Source organism: Parasteatoda tepidariorum, chromosome 8, assembly GCF_982258835.1.
Source record: "Parasteatoda tepidariorum strain Cologne lab strain chromosome 8, Ptep-v5.0, whole genome shotgun sequence".
Classification (NCBI taxonomy): domain Eukaryota; kingdom Metazoa; phylum Arthropoda; class Arachnida; order Araneae; family Theridiidae; genus Parasteatoda; species Parasteatoda tepidariorum.
The window spans coordinates 74,707,748-74,717,703 of NC_141762.1; positions in this window are offsets into that span (position 1 = coordinate 74,707,748).

The window sequence follows — 9,956 nt, forward strand, 5'->3', positions numbered from 1 at the left end:
AATAAAACTAATGCTACAAATTTGATGTCAAAATAATTAATGAAAGGACAAATATGAGTATTTTCTTAATGATGTATGAAATGTAGTAGGTTCTTGCGATTAATAATTTCTCAAAATATCAGTACGCAAGCAACTTGCAACTATAAAACTTAACATTATATTCATTTCGACATTTCTGAAATTTATTATGTGTACTTACAAACAAATTTTATTACAACAACCCTTAACCGTTTCTCCATATGTTCAACTGATAAGACGTCTAGCTTTGATTTTAAAAAAAATTTCTCTAATATGAAATTCAAATACATAATGTAATAGCACAGTAAATTTCTAATTGTTTTTTGTCAGGGTATGAAGGTTATCAGACAGCATTCAATAACATTTATAAACAAAAAATTTCATTTATTTTTTCTTAGAACGTACAAGGTAGGTAGAAGGCCAGGTTGCAAAGGTTTTGCTTAATTCCATTATAAGGAATCAAAATGGTTCTCACATACAGAATTGGCATGTTTCATTGTATATGTATTTTTCTCTGCTGAAGTTCATTTAAGACAAAACATTTGAACTTGCAAGCAGTCTTTCTTGCACATTGAAACAAAAGATAGTATCCCATTCGAAAAAATATAAATAAGAAAAAAACTTTACTCTGCTGGTACGTGTGTAGTAATAAAAAGAAAAGAAACAGACCACCCTGAATAACTTTTGATGGAATGATCGGATATTCTCGTTCTAGGACTCAATTTGCTTTCGATTGCCTGACGTTATATATGCTAATTACTTAGAGCGAAAAATATTTCAAGTTACAAAAACATACGCAACAACGTACTTTTTCTGAACTTATTTTGACGATTTTCGAGTTTGAGCGGAAGTCTCTTACAAAACATAAGGTTTTTTTTTGAGGTTGTATACAATATCTAATCTCCTACTTTAAAAGTTAATGTTATAACCTTTCTCAATTAAATATATGAAAGGATTAAATTAATGGTACGTTTTTATCTTCACTAAATTACTCATTGACTGTATTAGTGTATAATGTATGTATCGATTTATGAAAAGCTAAAAAATTTATTATTTGCATTATTTGAATTATTATAAAAGTAAATACTTTTTGAATTAAATAAAATATCAATTATTTTCAAAACAAATATAATGATTTTGTGTTTATTAAAATTATTGATTTCAATTTTATTAAATTTATTAACTTGTTTAGTAAATATTTACAATTCAAAAACTATATTATTTCTTACGAACAATATGCTTTTTATTGAAAAATATTCTAAATATTTTAATACAATACACATACATACATATTCGTATTGAATTTCTGCATTGTAGAACAATGCAGAAATTCATAGTTAAGGTTAAAAGATTTTGCTCTGACTAGTAATTAGAATTTTTTTTTTGCTTTCAGGTTTAACTTTTTTAGTTCATTTTTAAAGTTTACCTCAAGTATAAATTTAAAACAAAGGTGGAGAATTTTAAGTGCTTTAAATAAAGAAAGAGCAGGTTAATTGACTAAATTTCTTTCAAAATAAAGTTTTCTTATGCAATAAGCTTTTTTAGAAAGATAAAGGGGAAAAATATTTTTTCATTTTATTACATGTTTTTAAGTACTGTGGTGTAATCTCAAAGATTTAGGATGGTTAAAGTCGAAGATGCCCATTCTTTGTCAGGAATGAAAAAATAACACACTAAAATATACTTAATTTCTAACCATCGCGTACGGATTATCAATTTCGAATGGAATTGACTGCATGAAATAAAAATGTTTTCGTATTATAAAGTCTGAAAATATTGAACAAAATCCTGGCTAACTAAGACATCAATGGAAAAAAACATATAACGAGATAAATTAAAAATGAAAGCATGAGACAATTTATGGAACATTAGAGAATTGTTGATTTTTTATGAGAATAGTTTTTGCTTTGAATTTAAAGTTCATACCTATCCATTACGGGTTTTCCATTTATTTTGTAAGTTTATTAGTACCGCGGTATTGTAATTTAATTTGCTTAGTTTATGGTTGCCAAATAAATGTGTTTTTATAAAAATAACTGCTTCTTTAATGTAGCTTGATTCGTTACAATATAAACATCTTAATTGAATTAAACATTTAAATTTTTAATGTTACTCAATTAAATATAGATCTAAAATACTCTTTATAAATTTCATTGACAATTTTATTAATAAAAATGCGTTGAAGCATATAAAATCATTTATTGAATTTGAGTTTTACATAATGATAGATAATTCCGTAAAGTATCTCAGTTCAGAAAATCATTCTTTTATCATCTGGCAACATCTTATTTAATATTTTGTAAATCTTATTTTTTTTTCTTCTTTTTTTTAAACATCATTCAGTACTTTCGATTTTTCGGTACCAATTAAGCTTTTAATACTTTTGTCTAAGTTTTACTTACTTTAGTGTTCAAGTTGTAATTCCTTATTTTCGCTTCACTGAGTAAATACCTTCCAGTTCTTAGCAAACAGTGCTAGACAATCAATGTAAAGGAAATGTTGTTCAATGGACTTTATTCGGTTGTTCCAAAGACTTATTATGTTCTTTCTAAACATCCACTTTTATTTGCTTTAAGAAGTAAAAAGATTTTAATAAAATATATTTTAATGCAGGTCTTACTTTATCACGTGAAGCGGATAAAAATTTTAGAAGCAATATTAACTACGAGGGAAATGCTTGAAATATTATTGATGATGGCTTAAATTAAAATGTAACAAAAAGGGTAATGATTATTTAAACTTAAACGAAATTATTAATTTAAGATGTAAAGCAATTTTAATATACAAAAAATGGGGTCTAAAATAAATTATTGTTTCATCCAATAAAATTTAAATTACATTAATTCCGGAACTTTTTTCAGAAACGCTTTTAAAAATGTTAGTTTTATTTGTATGTGTTAGTAAAATATTAGAACCTGTACTGTTTTAATTTTTACGAGTAAAATAAATGGGTTCTTAAAATTTCCATCAGATATTCGAAATACTTCTTAAATTACTCAAACTTTTAGAGAAATAATGATTTTAACTTTAGATAAAACTGAAAATATTTCATTTGTGTCATGGAACCATATTGGTAGAATCGTTCCCTTCAATGTTCAGCTGTGGAATGAATTATAATAAATGAAATAATAAAAATTTTGAGCCTCGCCTTGTCTATCGCAAGGAAACTTATTTAAACAGCTTGGTGAACTCGAATAATATAAACAGGTAATGTATGAGGGGAAAAATTGGCTACTATCTGATATTTTTTGATATATATCTAAATGCATAAAGGGTCTCAAATAAGGGACTAGAAGCGTCAGCGATAAAGAACTTCATCTTGATAACACACAGAAATTGAGATAAACTTATTGTTGTAGAATTTCGTGATTAGTTTTTTGATTGTAAAAAACAATCATATAATTCTATTAGCAAGTCAAACAAGGAAGTTTGTTTTAGTTTGACAGGGTATTGGAGACAAGAGCCACCGAGGATGTTCCGAATTTGAGCATAACTATCTTTTGAAAAAGCAAATCAGGTTGCTGAGTCATCAGCACTATGGTAAAGTAAGTCTTATTTTATTATTTCAAAATGTACTAGTGGTTTCTTTTTATTTAAATTTCAAACAAAAGTTATAACGTTATGGCTCTCAATGCGTCGCGATTGTAAACAAACGGCAGATCGGCTTAAGTCAGTTCGTGAATTGTCATGTGGTTTTCCATTTCAAATGAAAATGAAAATAAGCGTTTTTTAAGTAACAACTACTTAAGTAGCACTTTCAGAGAAGTAATAAAATGTTTTTTGAATTCATTAAGGTATGCATGGTGTAATTGTTCATTTTAGAGTTTTCTTTTTTACAATAGTGTGAGAAAATATATTCTACAGTTATTTGTAAGAAAAAAGGCTATAACTCTAATTGGGCATACCTGCAAGTGGATTGGTTGGCCACTTTAGATGGTTATTACGTTTTGCTTTAAAAATAAACATATTACAAACCCAAGTGCTTTGTTAAGTAAAATCTCTAATGAGGTTTTCAAAATTTTGCTAAACTATTAAATATCATATAGTACTGAAAATATTAGTGATATATGGTTTTAAAGTAAACTTAAAAGGATTTCTCAAATTATTTGCATTTTTTAATTTAATCTTTTTTTTCTGTTTCAAAGAACAGCAGAAACTATGCTTCAGATTAAATTATTTAATTTATTTACTAAGATATTCTCATCAAATGGTCTCTCTAATGTTTCTGCTCAAGCTTTCTGCTTCACAGTTTATCTCAATTACTTTTCAGCAATATATTTAACTGTTCATAGTTACATTATATAAAAGCAAAGCAAGGATAATTTTAAATCTGCAAATGTTTATTCACGGAAACACAGCAATGGATTCATTCTAAGGATAGTGGATTCAGATTTCGCATGTTTATTTCATTAGCGAAGAATAGCGGCAAAGTTTGCACAATATTTACAGAAACCGTGTAATTCAAGAGAACACTTGGTTGTTTTTCTCCTAGGAAACAAAGGATAAAGTGTATTAATCGTTCCCGTTAATTGGGAAATTGCTCTTCACTCAAACTTACCATTCTCTACACCGAAAATAAACATCTCTCGACAATTCCCTTATGGCGTGATGACTTTGTCTACAACGCCGCATTCATTTCTTGAATAATAAAGACTCTCTCAATGGGATTGCACTTATTTAGTGACGCTTCCCTCTCTGTTTAATTATATATCCTTACACTTTATTTAATCTTTTTTATTTCCACTTTGCTTGAATTATTTATGAATCTTACAGCAGGTATGCAGTTTCTCAACAGCCCTTTTACGAACTTGGCACTTAATTTTGCCTTTCTATTTAGCCGGTATGATTTCGAAAGTGAATGCATATTAATTGAAAAATTAGAAGTGGTGCTGTATTCATAACTCTAGTGATGCAGTTCTGATTACTTGCTTCCTGCATTGCTTTTGCTTCAATGCAGCTTAAATAAAATTTATAAGTGTGTATTTGGAAGTCAATGAAACAGTAAATCATAATCAAAATGGTTTATGTCAAGCTCTTCGAGATTGCATTTTTATTTATTCATTTAAAGTAAAAGATAAACTAAAGCTTCATGCAGTTTAATGGGAAAAAAATGAATTTTTGGGCAAAAGAAATCTTGATTGGTGTAGGGAATCTACCTCTACAAAATTACAATTCACTAGTATATAAGACGTGTTAACTCGATTCTGTAAAGGGGTACCTTTTCGCAGATGATGGTTGGCATGGTCTGTAGCAATTCTCCCCACATTGGTGACCGTCGGAAGCGATGTGAACGCACCTACCTACCAACGATCTGAACACGCCTATCTTGACAGTAACGCCCACTTCGATGGATGGTCCAAATTGAACAGTTGACTTGCTACTTGTGACTGCGAAATTATCCACCTCCTCGCATTGTTGCGACTCAGTCTCGTCTCGATCACACACAACGTCGGCTTGCATACATTTGACTGCTAAAGGCAACACAGGAGCGACTACGACCGTGAAGTTAATACACCTCTCACAGTCAGCACTCAAAAAGTACGGTGATCTTAAAACAGCTCTCCCGGCTTCTCACAAAACAGCAACGAATCAACTAGTGGTATCCGTTCATCGAATTCTCTCACAGATATAATTCTGGTGGGAGAGTACTGTAGGGAATATACCACTACAATATTACAATTCACTAGTATATAAGACTTGTTAACTCGATTCTGTGACGGGGTACCTTTTCGCAGATGAAGGTTGGCATTGTCGAATGGTCTTTTCCCCACAATTGGTTTTGTTATTATCCTTGTAAAATTTAAGTTGATATTCGTTGATTTACTCATTAAGAAATAATGTAATGAGATTTTAACCAATAAGTATTGCAAGAGCCGTGGTTGTTTAGGGAATAGAGAGCTTGCCTCCCAATGAGATAACCCGATTGTGAATTTTAGCGATGACTGATCAATACAAATTCAGCACTTGGCTCGCACCATCCACAGTGTTGACGTGAAAATACCCTCAACGTGAGACGACGGAAAATGGGCTAGAGTCCCCTTGGCGTCAAAATAAAAGTGGGAGGCTTTCCTGTTTTTCTAAACAATGTAACATAAATGCGGGTTAGTACCATCATAATATCCACCCTGAAGGTGACTTTCTCACACTACTTGATCCAGGAGTACCCTAGAATTTTAGATTACGCTCAAAATTACAAGACTACGGAGATGAACATTGGTAGTCGTAAACTCAAAATTGGGACGAATGTTTAACGGCGGTTACAGAAATAAAAATAGTAGTTATTGCAATTTTGTTTTTGTCTAACTCATCTCGACGTTTTCATCTCAACCTATACAAATTGTAAATTCAAGGAGCTTTCTTAAAGATGCGCTTTTACACAAGCTCTTTTGAAGAAAATAGATGTAAGTAAAACAGCGACTTTGCAAAGATGATTTCTGATCGATCTGGGGAAAAAAGTGATCTAACACTAATTTTTATTAAAATACTGATCTTAAAAGAGCTTTGTTTTTAAAATATTTATGTTATGGCTAGTCGTGATAGTTATGAAGGAAATACGCTGAAAGAGTACAAGTATTTTTCGGAAAAATTGAGTTTTTGAATTAATCAATTTATCTTTCGTGCAAGTGTAAAAGCATACATGTTTCTATCTTGTAAAGGTATGAACGAATGTAAAATAAAATGCATCATTATTCTAGCACAATTTAACTCCTGCCAGCACTACACAGTATCGTCTTGTTCCACGTTTTCCATGATTGACAAATACATCGTCTGGGTCCACAACGTCAATGCACTGGATTGCCCGAATTGCCAATGCACTGGCCCGAAATGCACTGGATTGATGATTTCTCTTATAACCACGTGACATCTCAGTCTCGTGATAGCGTGAATGACAACGAGTCAGACTTCTCTTTCATTGAAAAGGTGAAGCGGTGACTTGTGAATAAATCAACAAACGAAAGAGAAATTTCCTTTTTGAATAAAAATCATTATAATATAATAATTGGCTAGTGTTTTTGCATTTTAAAATTCAACCCTTATTTCAGATTTATGTTTTTATTTGACTAATATCTTGGCCCATCTGCAAGTTAAAATTTAGCACTATGTTATATCAACAAATTACAGAAACAAACAATCACGCAGAAAATTGTCTAAACAAAGCAATATTACTAATATCTTGGGGAAAAAACGAAATACTCATCTAATAGAATTTTTCATTATTTACCAAAAAATTTACCAGCGTAATAATTTTCAAATTGTGAACCCTTTAGGAAATGGATAAATTCATAGTATGTGTATGTACAATCTGCATAGAATGTGTAACAATATTTATCAAAATTCCTAAAGAAAAAAACCTTGTAATTTGTATTAAAGTTAACCGCTATTTTCCTTCTACTGCTAAATCCCTTTGCCTACATTATCTAACGTATGCGTTGCCTGCACGATTTCCTAATTTATTACAGCAGTCCCCGGGCACAAAAGTTTGTGAAGACTACTCTCATTTGAACAAATGAAACTATGTTTCAGAATTATTTAGAGTAACTAAAATGTATGCATTTCTAAGATATAGTGCATATATTTCAGAAAGCAGAATAATCTTCATAGTTGAAAAGTGCCTAAGAAGTTTTTTGAATGTGTCATTTATTCATATCTATGCAATTATTTTAGACTAGACACAGTTATATTTGAGTTATTAAAAAAAGGTTTTCAATGTCAATTTTTTACATCGTTGGATGGGCTAATTTCCAATCAGGTATCCATTTTTCCAGACACATGCAAATTTTTTTACAAAAATAGCTGAAATAAATGAATAAAATGCCTATTTTACATATAGAGGAGAGACATATAAAGATTAAGAAAGAAAGTAACTAACGATATATAGCAAGTGAGAAATTGTTTCTGTTGAATAAATTTATAAGGAATTTATTGAAGTCAAATTCAAGTAAATAAGGCTGAGTTTAAAAGTTATTAAACCTTTATGTATGAAAATCACGGTTTTGCATTTATATCATTTCGCTTGACTGACTTTTCTTTCTAAGCACACGAAGAACTTCTAGTAAAAATACTGTATTGTATAGTAATAACAGTTCCTATAAAAAATGTATACTAAATTTTTAATTTTACAGTACAGACTAGTGACGCATTGTTTCTCAGGTGCATTTTCTGTACTATATTCAATCAACTAAAGAGATAAATCAACAGAACTCATAGTTTCTAATCTATAAGGGCTTCAGACATAAAGTGGTATAAGTGAAGAGCTACATTATTTATAATTAAAGCTCTTTTTATAATAATCTATTAGTTCACTTCACTTAATTTTAATTTTTTTGGACTTCATACTAAAGAAATAAATTAAAAACAAATGTCTCATATGTGAAGATGGTAATGTCTAGCGTATAAATACTTTTAAGCTATAAATTGAATTAAATAGGTACAGAAATGGATACAAGAGTGTAACCTTTATACTTAAAAATTTAATAACATCTAAACTATAAGTCATGGCCGTAATGGCTCTAGGGATAGAGCGCTTGCCTCTTAATGAGTTGGCCAAGGTTCGAATCCCATCGATTGTTGGTCGATACTGATTCAGCACTGGTCTCGCACCGACCGCAGTGCTGACGAAAGACATTACCAGTGGAAGACGGATCATGGGTTAGAGTCCTCATTCCATCAGGCTAATCGTGGGGTGTTTTCGTTATTTTCTCTCCGTGTAACGCAAATAGGGGTAGTTCAATCAAAAAAAATCCACCACGAACGCAAATTTCTCCCAATACTTGATCTAAAAATTCCTTTGTCTGCTGGAATGGGTTAAAATTTATAAGGCTATTGAGTTGAACATTGGTAGTTTTAACTTCTAAACTGGGTCGACTATCACTCAATGATGGTTCTATAACATAAAATAAAATAAAAACTAGTAGTCTTATTGACTGGAGTTTTAGCAAATTTGAAAAATTGGGAGCCTGTTTCTCACGCACACACTGTTTCCCTATCTAATAGCAAAAAGTTTCACTGAAAAATCTGTAGGTTAAAATACGACTTTTTACGTGAAGAACTCATAGCAGGTTGATCAAGTGGTAAGAAAAGAAATAAACTCAAAAATAATAATAAACTTTTCTTCGTGCTATGTGAAAAAATATTAATTAACTAGTGGGATGCTCCCCCTGCTCGCCAACCCTCGAAAATTGCTGCGCAATCTTATATGGTTTGCTTCGCAAACCCAGCTCACTCCTCGCTCGCTACTAACTTAGGTGCATTGCAAATGCACAAAATTCGAAGAATTCAAAGCAATTATTCAAATCCATATAACAACTTTTTTTCAAAAAAAATTGCATCTTTTTAGTAAATACTAAGTCATTAAAATAAATTTGAATTCAAATAAATGACATTTAATTCGTTAAGCCAATTAGATTGAATAACAATAATAAAACAAATAAATTCGCAATATAAATCAAATAAATTCGTAATATATAAATTCGTGAAAAAAGAAATTTCGACAAAATACTAAAATAGAGATCTCTCGACAAAGACTACTCACTTCTGCCTAGCTTAATAGTATGAGACTGCCGCAGCTGATAGGGTGAATTTCGGAAGAGATCACATTGAGTGAGAATGCTCTCTCTGGTTATTTCAGTTTCTGACTTTGAAAGCGCTATATGTTGAGCCACCTCAACTAGATTTGACATGTGACATTTTTAGCAGCAATCATTGGTCGATTTTTCTAGCGTTGCCATTCGGGGAGTTGTAATGAGGCTTTTTTTGTCGCCGAGTAAGAGAAATATTTATATAGATGATATTTATAAAAAACACTACTTCTCATCAGTTATAAATTCAATCAATCAGTTATAAATTCATTCATTTACAAATTTCGATTGTTGCACCCAAGGTTATATTGTCTAAAAATAAAATAGAGCCAAATATTTGTTTTGAGAACATCAAAATAC